Source organism: Stylophora pistillata, chromosome 1 (genome assembly GCF_964205215.1).
Source record: "Stylophora pistillata chromosome 1, jaStyPist1.2, whole genome shotgun sequence".
Lineage (NCBI taxonomy): Eukaryota > Metazoa > Cnidaria > Anthozoa > Scleractinia > Pocilloporidae > Stylophora > Stylophora pistillata.
This window is the reverse complement of record NC_142519.1, coordinates 49,016,246-49,035,328: the sequence shown is the minus strand read 5'-3', so window position 1 is coordinate 49,035,328 and position 19,083 is coordinate 49,016,246. Positions and strand designations below refer to the sequence as shown.

Here is a 19,083-nt window from a genome sequence, read left to right as displayed (position 1 = left end):
CTCCTTAGGATGGCTTATCTTCTGCTCTGCCAAAGATGTCTGACTGAGCATTTCTTGAAACTACGGAAAATATCTGCACGCTTGATACGTTTAGAAAGTTATAGTCTATGATGTATTGTACGTGATGTTGTAAACCAGTTATGTCTAAGGCTTGATTTGTACTAGCTCTAAAAATTTAGGTCATAAATTATAATCACATCGCCATCGGCTTCTGTGTCACGCAGATATTACTATAGGACTCTGGAGTGTCCTAAGAAAATAAATAGGCACTGGGGCGAGGGGGGCTGAGATTTATCTATTTTCGTAAGGGACAAGAGCAAAACAAGGAGCTTGGAAAAACAGTTACCCCTGGTATCGGACCGAGAAAAGAGTACTGTAGTACTCTTATAATTAAAAAATTTTATGAAGACCCTGGGAGCTCGAAGAAACAATTCTTAAATCATTTTTTCGAATGCCCCATTTTGTTCAGTACAGCATATGCATACCTTGTATGCCGAGAAATCCAAGTGGACAATTTTTTTTTTTTTTTGTTGCTTTTGTTAGGGGAAAAATGACATGAAAGGTGATCCGCTAACCTGTTTTGAGACAGTGGGATTAGTTACGATTGATAAAATACAACACCGTGATTTTAAGATTAAGGTCAATTTGTCTTTCTCAACAATTCTTTTTTTGATATTTATTGGGACTGATAATATTACCTTGGAAGGGGTGATCATATGGGTTGAATAAACTTGATTGATATAACGGAAATTGTGTTCCTCCAACCCCTTTTTCTTCTTAAAGTAGTGGGATTGATAGCAATGGCAGTGGGATTTCGAATCCTGCCAATTAAGCGTGTGATATGACCTGTATTAGTCGCTTAAAAATGTGTCGTGAAGCAGACACATTTTTAAGACGCAGATGTTTTTTTTTAACTTGCAACTCTTGCAGTGTGATAGATGCACCAAATAAATCTCCACGCAGTTTCTTGATTGTGTTATTAATGAAAGTTCTTCTAACATTACTTTATTGTTACCAGTCATGAAGATGTTTTCGCAAATGCAAATGAAGTAGGTGCTCTAAGAGGGCGAAATTGGTCACCAGTGATGGTTAAGATATCTTATTCAAGTCACCTGTAACTAATGAAAAAAGATACTCTCCTCTGATTAACTCACACGCTCTAAAAGTCATTCCGCTCTCTTTTAATCACGTATTATCCCTTTCGAAGACCCCTGCGCTTAAATACTCCTAAATTAACTTTCCTTCTCGTCAATAAGTTTCTAAATGACTTATTAAACGTACTTAATGAAATATTTGAAGGAGAATGAACACAATATTCCCGCTTGACCTAAAAATAAGACTGAGTGTTTGTCCTTTTATTATTTTTTCCCTTGAAGCTCACAGTTTCTCTCAAGCCTCGCTCTCTTAATTTTGCAGAACAGATAACGGACAAATATCGGAGCATTTCTTCGAGGCAAACGGTGGCCGGTCCTGTTGGCATGCTTAAAAACGGTGGAGGTCTCGCTACGGGTTAAACATATAACTCTTTCGTGTTCTCTCATTCTCTTCTGCATAGGTCTTCTTGTTTCACTAATCTAAATTTTACCACATTCACAGTGACTCCTGTAAACTGCACTGTACTGTCCAGCTGGATTGAGAGTGCCTTCTGGTCGTACTAAATACGATCTTTAATACTGCGCGAATGCCTTGTGTTTTGCAGTTTCCCTCTAGCCTCGCTCTCCATTTTTCAGGACAGAAAATGGACAAATATCTGAGCATTTCTTCGTACCAAACGGAAGCTGTTGTTGATAGATTTATGACAACTGACTGATAATCGCTGTATTTGGGAAGAATTCAAGTAGTGGCTCCTTCATCAAGTTGTCTCAAGTCTGTAGATGGTGGATATATCCTAAATTTAGGTTAAACATCAATTTTATCATCTATGTATTTTTGTTATCCCAGTTTCTGTCTGGCCAAAGAAAATTTAAAATTCTGCAATACGTCTCTTCGAATGGCTGACTCCAGGTGGTAGCTCCTCTATTTGGTTGTCATCCAAGTCACTACGAGAGGGATATATCCTTAATCTAATGTCTTCTCTGGTTTACTAAACCTAAGTTTTTTTTTTAGCCCTGATGAGATTTAAAGAGACCATAGCATACCTTCATTATCAAAGTTAAATAGGGCTATTTCGCTTCCGAGTAACTTAGTGCGGTTGCTACTAGCCAGAAATTTCTTAAGCACAAAAGAACGATAAGGTGGTATTGCGGACTTCGCCGAGTTAATTGTTTTTTTTTTTTTTTTACGAAAATCTATGAGCGATGTCTAGTTACTTTGTCGATTTTTTGTCATAGTTTTGATCAATTGGTAACCGGACCTCTTGCTTCGCGGTTGTCCCATTTTGTTGATCGATCGTATGATTACAGACCGAATTGGGCTCCACTTGGTCAGATATTAACGCCTGAGTTTGTTATGTACAGGCGAGTCTACCCGGAGCTGTCATTGAAAACTCCAGGTGGTAACTCCTTGATTTGGTTTCTATACAAGTAACGAAATTGGCAAAGCTAAAAGGGTAATCACAATTACAGAGTGTGGTTTATGTTACTGTGTTCTTTTGAGCATAATTTTTCAATTTTGTTAGAAAAAATTTAACTAGGAATGGCTGGACCTAGAATTCTTAGGAGTAGAGCTCTTAAATTATCTTTTCGAATGGCCGAGTTTCTGCAGTTCAGCAATTCCACTACAAAGCTTACAAGAATGAAAGATTACGCCATTATCTTTATTGGGAAGCACTGGATAAGTTATGGTAATTGACTTCCTGAAAAGGGGGGGAGGGATGGCATAACAGTTCAACTCGTTATGTACATTGATAGATATGACACTTGTACACGTACCATTCTCGAGTTTTATGGTTGCGTTTGGCAGGGATGTCCTAGATGCTTTCAAGATCGCGGTGAAGGCTGGTGAACATCCCGACCGCAACATAGGAGAACTTTGGGAACTCACCCATGGTAAGAATTCACGAGGTGTGCCACTTTCCCAAAGAATTAAGAGTCAAGAGACGTTGTGCCAATTGTGTCAACACCTGGCTGAAAATTAATCAAGAGGCTAGCTGTTGACCATCGTGGGTGACAATGAGAAAACTCCGATCCAGGCTCGGTATGTGCGAGAGTATAAGGAGCGGGAGAAAATCAAGTTAGTTTCTGAGCAGATTCAGAAGAACGCAGGTCGTAAAACCGTCGGTGGCTTTATTGATGTTAAACTCCTTCTGGGGCAAGTTTGGGGAACGCCTCAACAAATCCACAGCACAACAAATCACAGCTCCACACGAACTGTTTCAACTGTTGAGCAACCCTCTCCTGAACGTACCATGTTTTCGTATTTCGTCTAAACTATCGGCGATAAAGAAGGAGAAGCAACAAGAGACGGAAACCTAAGAACATTGTGCAGATCACTTGATAAATATGACAAGGCCTGAGAATATCAGGAGGAGGCACTCTCAGTCAGAATAGAAATCGGCGGAAAAAAAGGGAAGCGGGAAGCCACGGAAACTTACTGAACTAGGAGGTCGTGCTTATAAATGTCTGGGACGAAATTAAGCGCCCTCTTGCAGATGAGAGGCGCAATTGAGATGTAGTCACGCTTTATCAGAGAAGCCTCCAGTAAAGAAGTCAAAACTGTGAAACTAGTCAAACGATACGGACTGCGGGTCTTTGACAAGCGGGTAGCGAACAGAGAGACTTTCATTTCGTATCCTTATGGATATGCACGATTGCCTTTGGACGAAGATGTGGACATGAGCAATGTAGATACGTTAAGTAATTAGTAAGATAAAGAAACAATGCTTCGATTTTATGTTTAAGGTTTTTTAAAAGAATCGTGTATGAGAGATTGAAGTTTTACAGCTCGAACGACGTTCTAGTGTGCTAAGGAACGTGATATTCACGTTGCCATTGGTGGAATACACGTTTGACGATTTAGTATAGTTACATTTTTGAGAATGTTTAATAAAGAGGTTTATTAATTACGGGTTGATTGCTCGTTTTACAACCTGAGTGGTTTTTTAGCTTGAATAATTTTCTTTGCTATTTGCTCCATCAAGGTCGTCTTGCCCGCCAAGTTGCTGACAGCTTTCACCATCTTGTCATCAGCAACGCACTTGTTTTATAAACTCCTAGCGTTGGCACAGACGATGTCATGTTGTTTGGCAATTCAGTCCAGCTTGTTAATATCAGGATCTCCTTGAGTCAATCTCTTTTTTAAATTCGTTCCAGGTCCCAGATGTTGATGCCATTTCTTTTCTGAGGGAGAGTAAGGGTAGAATTCTACGCCCAGAGTTCAAGAAATATTCTTTGATCTCTTCTACGAAGAGATAGCCGAAAATCGATGTTACTTGTAAAAACGTCTCATTACCCAAAGAAAACGTTCCTGAAGAGCATTATCCGCAGGAGCATAAATAGATGCTGGCAATTGCAAATTCTCCAGTATTCCATTTACGCTTACTGACGTACGCCTTGCTGCTGTAAGACATCTTCTGCCCTTATAAGACCTATCAGAGTTGTTTGCTTAATTGGTAAGAACGCTGGATTGTGTTGTGCGAGAGGTCGAGGGTTCAAGCCCCGGCCGGATCAATACTCATGGTCTCAAAATAACTAAGGGGAATTTGCTACCTTTCTAGAACAAGAAATGGATCGATAATCTAGTCTTCTCGGATAAGGACAAATAAACCGTAGGCCTCGTCTCCTGCAGGGTTAGGGGTAGCAGACGTTAATTTCCTACGCACGAGACTACTGTGTGGTGGATGTCCTCCCCTGGGGTGGGATGGGGGGGTGCTGGCCCTGAAAAGCCCTTATGGGGAGTGGTCAATTTAACTTATGTAACCTATGTAAAAATTGGATAAGGTTACACCTGTGTGATCAGTGATGGAGGTACAAGTCATAAACCAAATTAAAAACTTAGACAAGAAAGTCTGCAGAATTGTAGGTCGGACAATTTGTAGGCTCGGATATAAATTTTTTGTCTTGTCTTTCTACACCAGACTTGTTAGCATGTACATTTTGTTTCCCAATTCAGGCCTACTCTGGGGCTTTTAGTCGCCTTAACTTTGGGCGACTTTGAGCAATTTAAGGTGACTTAAGGCGACTTAAGCAAAATTGGCTAAAAGAACATTGCAACTTTAGGCGATTTAAGTCGACTTCAAAGTGACTTAGGGTAATTCATGATATAAAAATTAAAAAAATGCAATAAAAAAAATAGGGTCACCGTGCTTGTTTAAGCGTCTGCAGGCTCTTAAAATGGGGTATTTTTACTGGTTGTGCATTAAAAATTCGAAACAAAATCACCTTTATACAGAATTTAGCCTTGGTAACTGGAAAGAGACAAAATTTTACTTTAAAATTAAAGCTTTTTTTATCAAAATAAGTAGCATTGCTTCTTTTTAGCTGTTTTTGATGGCCTGGTTGTGGGGATTTTGCACTTTTTCGGACAGTTTCGTGGTTAGCTTGAAGTCCTCGCCTTGGCCAAAATACACCAAGTACGGAACTATTTTCCAAAAAAAATTGTTTTACTATCAAAGTTGTTCCTTCTTCAAATATGTTCTTTCTTAGACTATTCATAGCAAATACCAAAAAAAAAAAAAAAAAAAAAAAAAAAAAACCGGGTGTCACCGTGCTTGAAAGGTGGACATGGTTTTGGGATCACGGTCAGGATAGAGAATTTGCACGGTTAGGACTGGGACGAGACACAAAATGGTGCCCATCGTGTTCGAAGTATGCACTCGATATTAAGCTTGTTTTCGGTTGTTTTCATGTTTTTTATATCGCCAACACAGAAATTCATACTTGGAAAGCCTGCATAAATAACAGATATGAGGTAAGTCAAGATTTGATGAGATTTTGAAGCTATAAACCTTTAGTTGAAACTGTTTTGTTGCGCTGGCGTTTTGTTAATTCCAGTGAGCTAGGGTTCAATATTTTTTGCTTTGGGGCAATAAAGGCTTGACAAAGAAACTTGAAAAAAAGACTGTTGATTCCTATTTTTTGTATGTTTTCTTTTTTGGTTTCTATACACAGCAAAATGGGAATTCTTCATCCATCACTCTAATAGGAGTTTTTAATAAAGAAATATTTAAAGAAGGAGCCCAGCTCGCCATAGCGGTTTTCAGTGAGGCCCTTAAAACTAACAATGTATACAATGAGTAATCACGTAATTAATAAGTCAAAACTCACGGTGGAAATATGAAATATGAAATATCGAAAAGTGATATATATAATAGAATGTAGTATACTCTGAAAAATACAAACTGTACTTTAAAATTTGCTTTTTATACTTACTGAGAACCACACTTCAATGTCTCACTGGTCCTCATTCTGACTACTACATTTTCTGTGCAAAAATTATTTCAAAACATTAACTGCGCAAATCACAATCTTAATTTGCATTATCTATAGAGTGCTGACATATTTGTGCCAGCACCCGCTTGTTTGAGGAGACTCTGGGTTTGTTGTCAAACCTCTCCATCAGAACTTGCTTCACCCCTTCTTCCTTGCCTCTTTGGCATACCACTTGTAGGTGAGGGAGACCCAAACCTGAGCTTGTACACTTAATGGCCATTGAGGCTGAAATGTACTTCTCTCTAACTAATGGCTGCAGGGTATTCACCAGAAGTTTCTTTTCTTTTAGGAGCTTTTGATAGGATGCCACCCATGAAACTTTGAAGCTGAGCTTTTGTATCAGTTTGACATTTAGAAACTTGTTCACTATAGCTGGTAGAGTGTTTGCACATCTGCAAGAGCATTGTGAGCTTCATAGGATTTACACAGAAGATCTTGTACAAGGTTTTCTTGGCTATGGGATTTCCTTTCAGGAAGCAATTCCCTGAATGCTGGAAGAGAGTCTGTAAAGCCAGAAACTGTTTTGACTAAGTCCTCCATGACTCCATTTTTCTCTGCTGCTTGCACCAAGAACCTGGCATCAAAGGATTTGCAATTGTGTACAACTAAAATGCAAGGCATTCTTGATTTTCAATTTTCAATGAAGGTCTTCAGGGCCACATCAGTTGCAATGGCATCAGTGATTGGCTTCCCATCATAAAACAGTATTCCTCTTTGGAAGGTGAGTTTGTTCACAGCAGATGCTTCTGGTGATATTACATTACAGGGCTTGATATAAATAGAGAACTCATCTTTACCATCTGTTGCTTCAATTTGTGGGATTTCAGCATTATTACCTGTTTTACAATATTGTAATCCAATTATTACTTTATAAAGATAATACAAAGAAAAGTGTAATAAAAAAGCTTAGTGCATCTATGCAGGGTATATCTAAAGTAAAAATAGGAGCCATTTCTGAATACCTGTCCTGCTAATTTGCATCTCACCTATTTTTTTTAAAGGGCACCTAAACCCCAAATTTAATTTTTCGCGTAACAAAAAAGGGTTTTTTTTTTGGAGTATTTCTATGCAAAAAATTTTTTATTTGCTCAAATCTTCAATTTTCTGTGCCCAGTCAAAATACAGAAAATCGGCCGCCGTCTTGGCTCAGAACCGAGTTTAAAGAGGAATGGTTCTATAGCGGGTAATGTGACGTCAACTCGAGAACATGAAAGTGTGCATTTCACACATTTTCACTTGTTTGGGAAGGTTGTCGTCGATATTGTCCGAAATATGCCAACTAGGTGTGCTGTAGGAGGAATGTATGAAGCGCGATACCTTCTTGCAAATTTCGCACATTGCTACATAGTCCTATGTCCGACACACTTAGTCGGCATATTTTTGGAAAATATCAACTACAACCCTCCCAAACAAATGAAAATGTGCGAAATGTAAACGTTTGTGTTCTTAATTTGACGCCACATTACCCACTAGAACCATTCCTCTTTAAACTCGGTCGTGAGCCAAGATGGCGGCAGACTTTCCTCATTTTGACTGGGCACAGAAAGTTGAAGATTTGAGCAAATCAAAACGTTTTTGCAAAGAAATACTCCAAAAAATACCCTTAAGCAAAAAGAAGTTTTTGGGTTTAGGTGCACTTTAAGAACAAGGCACGATAAAACAAAGGAATCTATGTGATGCAAATTATCAGGATGAGTATTCAGCAATCTAGCAAAATAGAAAAACAATTCCATCATTAAACATAATTATTCTCTAATGTGCAATTCAGAAATACCCTGCGAAGACAAACATCATTATATTCACTTTGTTACATTTTTACTAAACTAGCTGCCGCCACCCTGCAAAGCTAATTTTCCCTTCCAGATGTTTCCAAATCAAATATGATTTGATGGTAGTCTTTGGTCAATGATACTTTCTCAATCTTTGAGGCTGCAGGTGGTACTGGAATTTCCTGAGCAGCAGCATTGTGTCCATAAAAGCCGATTCCACAACTATACTGTTGCCCTTCTCTGTTCTCAAGCTGTTTTGTCTTTTTCTACTGCTTCTCTTTCTTCTCAATTCTTTTCCTTCTGTACTCTCTTGTTTTCTGTTTCTCTTTCAAACTTTGAGTTTTCTTGTCCACTTTCTTTGCAAACTTTAAAGAAATGGAACCTGGAGATAGTTGTGTCTTCATAAAAGCCTAAGAGAAATTCACCAGTCTTAGTGAAAACCATATTCTAAGTTATAATATTGTGAGGTATTACTGATTTGTTTTTTTTTTTTTTTGGTGACTTATGATATGCAAGGTACTGGTAGTACAACACTGGACATGGTGGATAATGTGTAATGTTCAAATTATGGATCTCACAAATTGGGAAGTGTACAAAATGCTCATAATATTATATCTGCTCACCTGAGAAACATTAGATTGGTCTAAGTTCTTTTGGCGAACAGCACATGCAACACCGGAAGTCATTGCTTTCGCTAGATCCATAGTGTCTGGTCTTTGGAGCTTTGCTTCCTATAGTGTTGTTGAGTGCTTCATTTACCTGGTTCAACCCAAGGGGTCAGCTAGCTTCTTGGCATTTGAAGCATAAATCTACATTGAAGAAACAAATGATTTTTATTCACTAAAATTTGGTATCTCATAAAAGCTTGTGAAACTGAGAAAGAGTTTGATAGTCCCCTAACACTTATAAGTTTATCCCTTGCAGTTATTAATTAGAATACAATCATAAGCACGAACACTATTTTCTAAGAGTTGTGTTCCTCTACTACATGTAAAATGGTGGGAATAGGGAATTTGTGAGGAGCGAGCTGTGCCACCATACATGTACACTGTACTTACTTCTAGGATCTTTTCCAGGGACTGCCTCAAGCTTTTGTCCATCAGATCCTTGCCATGGGGAAGGCCTCTGTGTTTGTAGGATGCAGAATTTTTTAAGTAGCCACACCAGTTGCCACAGGAAGAATGGTCACCATAAGCATGGGGCACAATAGACTTCACACCATTTCGCACACCTTCTTCATCATCCTTACTCTGCTTTAGTGCGTAACCAAAGCATCGCTGGAAATACTGTATCACCATATCTGTCAGGCTTTCTTTTGGGTCTTGATGCTGTATAGTGAGCTACCAAAGGATCTTTCAGCATGGACTACGTCTGACCATTTTTCAACGTCATGCTCAACATTTATCCTCACTTTGCTCATGGTGGACGAGTCATCATCCCCAACGAGAACAGATACAACTACATTTTTTCTCCACAACTGTTAAGCAGAGTAAAACCACAAAAATAAATTTTTTTGCCATAAAAAGTGAGGGCATTCAAACTACACCATGGCATTATCCTAAAGTATTTTCTTTTCTGCATTTTTAACATACTCATATTATAAAATGAAGGTGCATTTTTATGTTTGCTTTCTTGTCAAATTTTGAATCCTTATTACCAAGGGTGTAAGGGATTGTAAGGCTTTCCACTGTTTATGGCTCAAGTGTCATTACTATAACACTGATATCATAAGAACAGATTCCACAAGTCTCTCTTTGCAGCAATAAACTGTGATTTTAACATGTTAACAACTATATTATAATTGTTATTTTATTTTTTATTTTTACTCTTACATACCTGGTTAGTAATTGCCTTTTGACTAGATCAACACAAACATCAGCCTCCATAGCTTTTGACGAGCCTTCCCAGTTGAGCCTGCAGTCGTGTATGTGAGGTTTTTTTGACTGTCTGCTGGCAGTTTCACATGTTGCACACCTTTACAAAAGACATTGTGAGTAAAGGTCCTGGGTAACACTTTCAATAGGAGGCAAATATGGGTGAGGTCATATGTCGAATGATTCTGTACTTTTTTGGTCAAATTGAAAAAAAAACATAGCTCTAGTTGTTTACAACAAGGTGCTAGTAGACAAAATATATGTATGTACATTACCTTTTTGACCTTGAACCATAGCAAATCACCTTGACAGTTTTTAGGCCAACCATGGAACCAACACCTAGTGGTGAAAGTGAGGATATAATATTTTATTCATTTGTTTAATTAATTTTGACTATTGGCTGACACCAGAACTGTCAGTAAGCTAAAGAACAATCCAGAGAAAAAAAATAGCAGCTTTGTATGAAAATGCATATCCAAATGCGCCCTTTTCAATTCTTTCAGATGTAGAATTTGCAGTGTACCTGTCAGGCTGTTGTGGGCTTTTCCCCTTTTTTGTCATCCTATGTCATATGATACTCCTATCTCCACATTTCCCTTTTCATTATCATCTTTCCACAGGTTTCTTTCGCCTTCTAAACTTTCCAGACATGATTCCTTTGTCAACTTTTTAATTTGGGGCCCTACTTCCGTCTCGCGAACCTTCAGCGTGGACTCTCCAAGTGATGGTATATTAATGGATGACAACAACTCGTTTACGTGGGTAGGACCTATTCCTACGTGTAGCATTCCTATAGATATGTCCATTCAACATTTCAAAAAATTGGCTAGATCTTAAATAGATGCTGGAAAACAATATTTTTCTCAACGTTAAATGTAAACAAACCTGCAGCGAGCTTCCTGCTTTCACTAAAGATTGCTCTCCCTCGCGTTGTTCCGGTGCTACGGTGGGTCTTGTTTGTTCGACCGACATTTGTCTCTCCACATTCAGAGTTTGAACAGCATATGTAGAGTAAGGATCCTAGCCCAGACAGTGTTTCTCATATGCAGTCGGAGAGCCGTAGAGCTGCCCCACAGGCTTCACAGCGTCCATCGAAAACCTCAGTGAGGACATTTAATTCTACAACTCGACGGCTGCAAAGTGGAAATCCACTGGGGACATCCGGATCATGCATATTCTTTTCATTTTCTTGTTTCTTAAGAGCAGACCAGGAAGCTTTCAGCCAATTTTTGGCATTCTTATTGCGAATAAAAGCTTTCGCTTTGCAAAAGCGGCCCTTGTCCTTCTAACGCTCGCGGGAAGAATGGCCGCCATCTTCGATGTTGCAATGTTATGCGCAGAAAAGGTTGCGCAGTGCAAAACAAGGGAATCACCATAAGTAAATTTGTCCTCCTGCTGAGCAATTGTTTAGAGGTTTTGTGGTTGATGCTATAACCTTTGACAGGGTAAATTTGCCTCTGTCCAACTCACACGCTCTAACAACAATGCCACTTTCTTTCAATCCCATATTATGGTTGTCGAAGACCCCTAAGTTTAAACACCTCACACTCAGCTTTAACAAAAATTGCAGCCTTACAAACTCTTTCTGATGCAAGAAATCAAAGAAGGAGCCTAGAACCGAAGTTAACGAGATTGCACTGTTAATAAAGAGATTTTGAGGTCATAAGAAATACCTAAGAAATGGAAAGAAATGTAATTTAACATGTACTTAACGGGTAATCATGATTCCTAGACTGAGTCTGTTTTATAATGATAGTAAACATAATAAACAGTTTTGAACGTGGAGAAACACTTAGCTAGAAGCTAGTTTACAGGTTTTCCACCAAACAACTGTTTTATTGAGTCCTTTAGAAAAGAGCTTCGGAACTACAGCTAAAGTTCTTGGAGGTAGCATTTCATAAAAAGGGCAAGTGTTTTATCAGGGTTTCTTGATCACGAGGAAAGTGGAAAATCACGCATATATTTAGTTTGTCTTTCTTTTGCTTCATTAACACATGTACATTTTGCTAGCCAATGTAATGAGAAGTGTTTTCATTTTAATCAGAGGCAGTAGCACTTTCCATTGCCCTCTCCAATTGCAATTTTGAGAAGCGGAAGAACTAGCAATGTGTAAGTCTACCCGGTTTTGAACTAAAAAAGTTACCACAAGGAAGTGTTTGGCTTTGAACCTTCGAAGCCTAAAAGTACACAGTACAAAGATAAGTGGGCTGTTCATGTTTTTGAAATTGAAATGCTGCACGTGACAAAAAAGTTCCTTTTTACTAGAGCTGGATAGTGTGTTCAAAGATTATGATTTTCACCGAGCGCAAAGTCTTGAAGAAAGGTTGGAAGGCCTGGACACCTTTACCCAAAACTTCTGGCTTACAAAGTTCGTCTGAACTAACGAACAAGCACTTGTTCAAGTACTGCATTCTTTGGCAAATTGATTTCCAACCACGCTTGCTCATCTGCTTTGTTTACTGGGGGTATCAAGGTTCGAAATGGTGGATGACTGAAAAATTTAACATTATACCAACGCTTTCAGATATCTGGAAACGGACGACAAATTCATTGTTCGCTCTCAGTAAAGCTGAAGAAAAGCACGATGTTCATCGCATGTTATTCAGCACCAGGAAAATACCAATGAAAAGCTGTTTTCCTTAATGTTTTTCTCAAGTTTTCCCGAGCGCGTGAACGCTACATTCCCAAGCGTCTTCCCACAGAATAACTAATGGTGAATGCCATGAAAACACGATGTTTGGGATTGTTTTCCTGCTCCACGAAAACGCTAGTATATAGCTTGTTTTCCTAAATGTTTTACTATAGTTCTCCCGAGCGCACGAAAGCTGGATTTCAGTTTCCAAGCGTTTTACCGCAGAATTACCATCGGTGAATGCCATGAAAACATGATGTTTGTTGACTATGAGAGCGATCTTCGCAGTAACAAACACGACCTAAGAGTGAGTGTCAGCAAGAATCAAACAAAATCGGAAACTAGCGACAAAAATATGAAAAGCGAAATTTGCTCAAACTCCGGCTACTAAATATATCTTATTAACCAAGCGCGAGGGCCATACGGGGAGAATATCGGCCCGAGGTCTTGACAGTACGGACCTCGCTGTGCTCGGTCCGTAAAAAAAAGACCGAGGGCTGATATTCTTCCAGTACGGTCCCGAGCAAGCTTGGTTAATAAGAGATTTATTACACGACTGAAGTTCGAAGGGACACAAGAGCGGTATCATTCGGGACCATTCGGGACAATGCCCGGTCCAATACTGAGAGAATATTGACCGGCAATAGAGCATTTCGATTGGTTGATTTTAGTTATTGGCCCTCTGACTGCCCGAGTTATGTAATGATAGCCCATACTGAACTATTCATCGCTTTGTGCTTCATTTCTCGAATAGATTTTTGTTTAGGCGGAAAATGGCGATACTAAATTTCAGGGCCAGATGTGAGCAAATTAGGCTTGGGAACTAGCAATTTTCAGGAAAACCTGATGCCTTAAATAAAGAGCCAGAAGATATTCACATGCAATCAGCTTATTTCAAAACTTTTCCAGGTTTTGCAATGTAATTTCTATGACATTTGAAAAGAAATCTGACATTGGGCGAAATCTGAAAGATCCCCCCATCTTCAGGCTTTATGGAAATTACTTCCTTACTTGAAAAAACAATTTTACCCTACTACCTTTATCACAAATTAAATTAAACTTAGGGGTCAAACCCCTTTACAATTGGGCTTTTAACTGGTATGACTTTTTTTCTAGGGAAATAAGGCTGTAGTTAATGAGAGCGCTTAAACTTGCACATATTCGCGAAATCAAACAAGAGATTTTGCGAACGACCGTGACAGACAGATCTATTATTTCCGCCCATGCTCAACGAAAAAGCTCATTGAAAATAGAGTGGTCATTCCTGTGGTAGTTGAGTCCTGCTATCTGCATGTATTAATTTTTTTCTTTTCGTTTTTATCGTTATTCTTGTTTTATTTTTATCTTTAACATGTACATGTTAACGTGCTCGTGTGGTTTGCCGGGTGGGAAGTCCATCTAGTGAAAAACTGTAAGCTGGTCAACCTCGGGCTTGAAAATTCTTCCCGAGGTTGCAAGACTCGGGGAGCATTTTCAAGCCCGAGGTTGGCCGGTTTATTTTTTCCTACGGTAAATTGGCTTTCAAGTGGGTTTGTTTACGCCACTGTGTTTTTTAATTGGCTTACAAGCCTTCTACAAACCATTCATAAAAAAGTTTCGCAACAACTAACTTAGATACTAGACACCAAAATATATGTTACGGAACAGATACTTCTCAATTTTACAACAAACTAAGAGCGAATGTCTCCAAGGATCAAACGAAGTCGTAAATTAGGGGCAAAAATGCGAAAACTCGAAATTGTTCAAACTCCGGCTATCAGTCGTCCCTATAATAGTATTTATCTCTACATAAGGTTCATTTGTCAAATAACTCGGTGTTTCGCCAAAAAATGACGAGAATCATTTTGGTGGCCAGATACGATGAAATCGAGCTGCCAGGTAGTAATAACGTGTACTGACTACAGTTATGAGCGCTTACCACAGCTACAGGTACAGCCTTGTACCAGGTTTGAGAGCAAAGCCACAAATGGCTTTTTACTTAGAACTGTAATTTCCGATATGTCAAGACCAAAGGATTCACAGATACCCCGTAACATAGGTTCAGAAAAGGGGCCGAGCTAAGAGTTCAACACTAACTCACAGATGTTGTAGGAGTCATATATGATTAAATGTGAATGCTGAATGCTGGCTTAGAAGCAAGGCGAGAAAAGTAACTGCTAATTTGCTGGTTTGTGAGAAAATTCCCATAGCTTAATAGTCTCTCCCCATTGCTATCTTTTGCATTCCTCATGGCTTTAGATACCTCATCAGTCGGGTCCGCCTGTCTTCCCTGTTCTCTCTCCATTTTGAAACTTGGAATTGAGGTACTGCTTTTGATTGTCAGTAACCTTTGTACTACGGGACTGTGTCGATTTCAGTGCCCATCCCATCGGAAGAGTAGTGGGCACAGTTGGTAGTGATGGTTTACTACCTTCTAGGACCGTTGGGCATTTACTCGCGCCGCAATCCAGATTAGTCGCGTATTCTATCGTGGCCCTGTCAAAGAGCGTTTCATACTCTAGAGCACGCTTGTGCTTTCCATAGCCCAAGTGTTGAACCAGCGATGAATGCCGTATAAACGTCTTGACACATCCCTCTTCTACACATGTAAATAATGGACAATTGTTAACAACATCAACATCAACGCCTGACTCATCTGAAGACTCATCTACACAATCGGAGTTGCCTTCCATATCAGCTGCGGAGGTTCGGCCACCTATTCGTCTGGGTACTATAGGAACAAAGCTTGTGATAGTCTCTTTGGTCGAGGGCCTGATCTCCATCGTCGGCAGTTCCGATTGTTCACGGACATCGCAGTTTGTCCAGGAATACTTTTTCCAGGGCCAATGTCGTAGGCTCTCCACGTTCTTATCCCTTCCTGGCCGTAGCAAGGGTTTCTGACAAAACTCACCTTCTCCCACTTGAAACTCTTGATGGATGGAGCATCGGGAGGACTGCACACTTTTACAATTACGCCGCGCACACCCCTGGAAGACTCCATAGCTTCTTTCATCAATGCAGCAATCTCAATGTGGTGTCCATATTTCAGATATTTCACCATCTGTGACTTTATAGTGGCTGCCTTGCGATCGCAATCGCCCTTTCCTCGACTCCCTGTGGCTCAGAAAAGTAAATCGGATAGATCTGAAGGTCATGACGTTTAGTAATCTGAGGAGCTGTAATCAGAGTCTGCGCACGATGATAACATCCAGCGTTGTAGCCTCGAATATAGATGGTCTGTAGTTCTGGCATAATAGTCTTGAGTTGACTAAAGATGTCATCAAGTATGTCTGACACAGAGCTACTGTCTTGGGCGGTAGCACTCTCAAACACATGAACGAATGTCATCATCTCCATTTCTCCGCTGTTGCATTTAGTCGCCACTGCTATATGCCACGATATACCTCTTTTACCAAACCAATCCGACTGGCTTTCCCGGAACTTACGTAGAAGATATTTCATCACCCAGTCAAGTACTAGAAAAATGGGTGAGGCGCTGAGGCCGCTCATGATGTCAAGTCTGCATTCATCCTGATTTATAGACCACGATAAATGGGCTTTCCAGCATTCAATGCTCTGTTTGGCCTGGGAAATAACAAAAGACAGTTATTCATTTTCATTGTCCGAGCATTCAGCCGTTTCTAAGCCTTCCTCAATCTCCCTCATGACAGACGAGACAAGCAACCAGCGGTCACAGCTGTCACAATGGGCGTAGCCACAAGTCACAGAATAATTTGGGTCGTCAGGATCACTCAGAGCGTATGCTCTACAGTGGTCAGGGACAGCGGAGCTGAGAATTAATTCACCACTTTCGAAATTCCTCGATCCGCTTTTCTATTTGCTCCATGTGGGGATAAGATTTGTGGCACACAACACTTGGAAAGGTTTTACCGCCAGCCAGGTCCGAGTTCACGGCGGTGGTGTGAGCAGATTGTGTCTAAACTCTGCGTCTCGTCCTCGCGGAAAACACCCACTCTAGCAAGTATAAGTTCACTTTCCGTTTTCACTCCAGAAAATGACCAGTGAGAACAATCATTCGAAATATCCTTTGAGCAATTTCGTAAAGTAACAATTTCAAGACTCTTGCTTTTATCTAACATATCAGACGAGCAGTCTGTTCCAGTTATTCTATGAAAGGAGCATGAGAACGCCATTGCTGAGTTGCATAGCGTGAGACAGGCCGTGAGAAAAATTCCCCACAATTGAATTGGGATCACAACTTGTTTATGAATAGCAACCATAACAACAATGATAAATAGTTCATTTCAAGGCTTTTAGATCAACAATTGCATAGCCCCTAGTGATCAGTGATGAGATTTTGATTCTTTAAAATATAAATTATCTCCAGCTGGCGGCTGTTCTAAAATAGAAATGGTATCAATTGATTAACCCTTGTACCTGTAAAACAGCATCATTCACCTGAAAAAATACTGTAAATGTGCTGCATAATTATGGACTGTTCACATAAAAATACCATCCAAGTTAGTAATATAACAAGCATTCCATTAGCTGCTGTATTTTCTCAAAAAATTGATAAATAACAAAACTCCGCCATAACAAGAAGATACATTTTAATCGACTTTGGGGCTTTGGGCTGGAATGATAGAGCTGTCTGTCACCGTCGGTCACGCAATCTCTTGTTTGATTTCCCGAAAAATTGCAATTTTGAGCACACTTTCACATAGCACAACCTAATTTCCCCACAAAAAAAAAACTATATCGATATCAGCTAAAATCCCCCTTCTTTTGCATTCTAAGCAAAAACATTTCATTTGATTTGTGATAAAGGTAGTAGGGTAAATTATTTTTTGAAGTTTACTAGTTATTTCCATGGAAAAACAGAGGGCTTCCTTTCAGGTCTCACTCAGTACCTTATTGTTTTCCAAATGTCATAGGAATTATAATATGAAACCTGCAAACATTACAGAATAAGCTGATTGCAAGTGGTTCTCTTCTGGGTTTATAGTTACGGCAAGCCGTCAGCTTCAAAATGGCTAGTTTTTTAGTCTAATTTTTCAATACTTTGCCCTGAAATCGGTTATCATTCGTTTTCTGCCGAAAGAAAACACCATTTGACAAATCAACCCCATAGCGATAAATAGTTCAATATGGACTACTAATAGCCAAAGTTTGGGCGATTTTGAAATTTTTGAAAATTTGAAATTTACCGCTGAATTCTTGATCAGTTTATGGACGCACACTCTCAAGCGGTAATAAAAATGAGGCCTGAAATAAATTCAGGCCTGTACGGGATTCGAACCCATGATCTCTGTGACACCGGTGCCGTGCTCTACCAACTGAGTTAACAATCCAACTGGGAGCTGGTCATTATGTTGGTTCGTAATAAACCCGTCAATTGATGAATCAACGTTTGTGAATAGATGAAAGTCATATATTTGTACTACGGTTAAAGAACGAGTATCAGAACGATCTTCGCGGTAACGAACACCACCTTGGTGTTCGTTACCGCGGCTGAAGTGGTAGTGAAAATGAGGGCTGTAAAAACTTCAGGCCTCTACGAGATACGAACCCATGACCTCTGCGATACTGGTGCAGTGCTCTACCAACTGGGCTAAGAAGCCAACTGAGAGCTGGTCATTAGGTTGGTTCGTAATATACCCGTGAGATGATGAATCAACGCTTAAGTAGAGTTCATTACTGCAAAGATCGCTCTCATACTCGCTCTTTAACCACAGTTCAAATATATGACTTTCATATATTCATAGACGCTGATGATAGTTGTTGATTGTTTTCCGGCTCCACGAGAACGCTGGTGAAAATTTTTCTATAGTTTTCTTAAGCACGCGGAAGCTGCACTTGCCAAGCGTTTTCTCACAGAACAACTAATGGTGAATGCCATGAAAACATGATGTTTGTCGATTGTTTTCCTGCTCCACGAAAACGCGAGTGAATTGCTTTTTTTCCTGAACGTTTTTCTGTTGTTTTCCTTAGCGTGCAAACGCTGCACTTGCCAAGTGTTTTCTAACAGAATTCCTAACGACTACGATTAGGCCATGAAGACGTGTTCTTCGTCTATTCTTTTCTTGCCCCATTGAAAGGCTCGTGAACAGCTGGCATTGTTTTCCTGTACGATTTTCTGAAGTTTTCGTGAGCGCACGAGTGCTGCCATTTTCTAACCGTTTTCACACAGAATTACTAATGACGAATGGCAAGAACACACGATGTTCGTCGATTGTTTTCTTGCCTCATAGAAACGCTAATGAATAGTTCGTTTTCCGGAACGTTTTTCTGCTGTTTTCCAACGCGTCTCAGCAATGCATTATTAGAGTGTTTTTTCTGGAAAATGATGACGGTCAACGCCCTGAAAATAAGACGTTCGTCAATCGTGATCATTATTTCCTGCTCTTAATCCTGCTTCATGAAAACGCCAGTAGATATCTTGTCTAGTCTAGGAGATTAACCCCGATTAGGTCATTTCAGGCAAATCAGTCATTTGAGCC

At 39.7% G+C, this 19,083-nt stretch overlaps 1 long non-coding RNA gene and 2 pseudogenes across 2 annotated transcripts; 1 reads left to right on the top strand and 2 right to left on the bottom strand.

Moving 5' to 3' along the window:
• Window positions 1-1,089: 1,089 nt before the first annotated feature.
• LOC148742888 (uncharacterized) lies at window positions 1,090-11,285 on the bottom strand (annotated as a pseudogene).
• On the bottom strand, window positions 6,391-9,458 carry LOC148742890 (uncharacterized; annotated as a pseudogene). Its single transcript, XR_016001460.1, has 4 exons — window positions 9,196-9,458; window positions 8,761-8,946; window positions 8,225-8,547; window positions 6,391-7,206 (listed from the first exon to the last, which is right to left on the bottom strand). The product of XR_016001460.1 is annotated as an uncharacterized LOC148742890 (transcript).
• LOC148742889 (uncharacterized) lies at window positions 6,658-9,924 on the top strand. The gene is made up of 2 exons (XR_016001467.1): window positions 6,658-7,089; window positions 9,214-9,924. It is a non-coding gene; the product is annotated as an uncharacterized LOC148742889 (long non-coding RNA).
• Window positions 11,286-19,083: the final 7,798 nt, after the last annotated feature.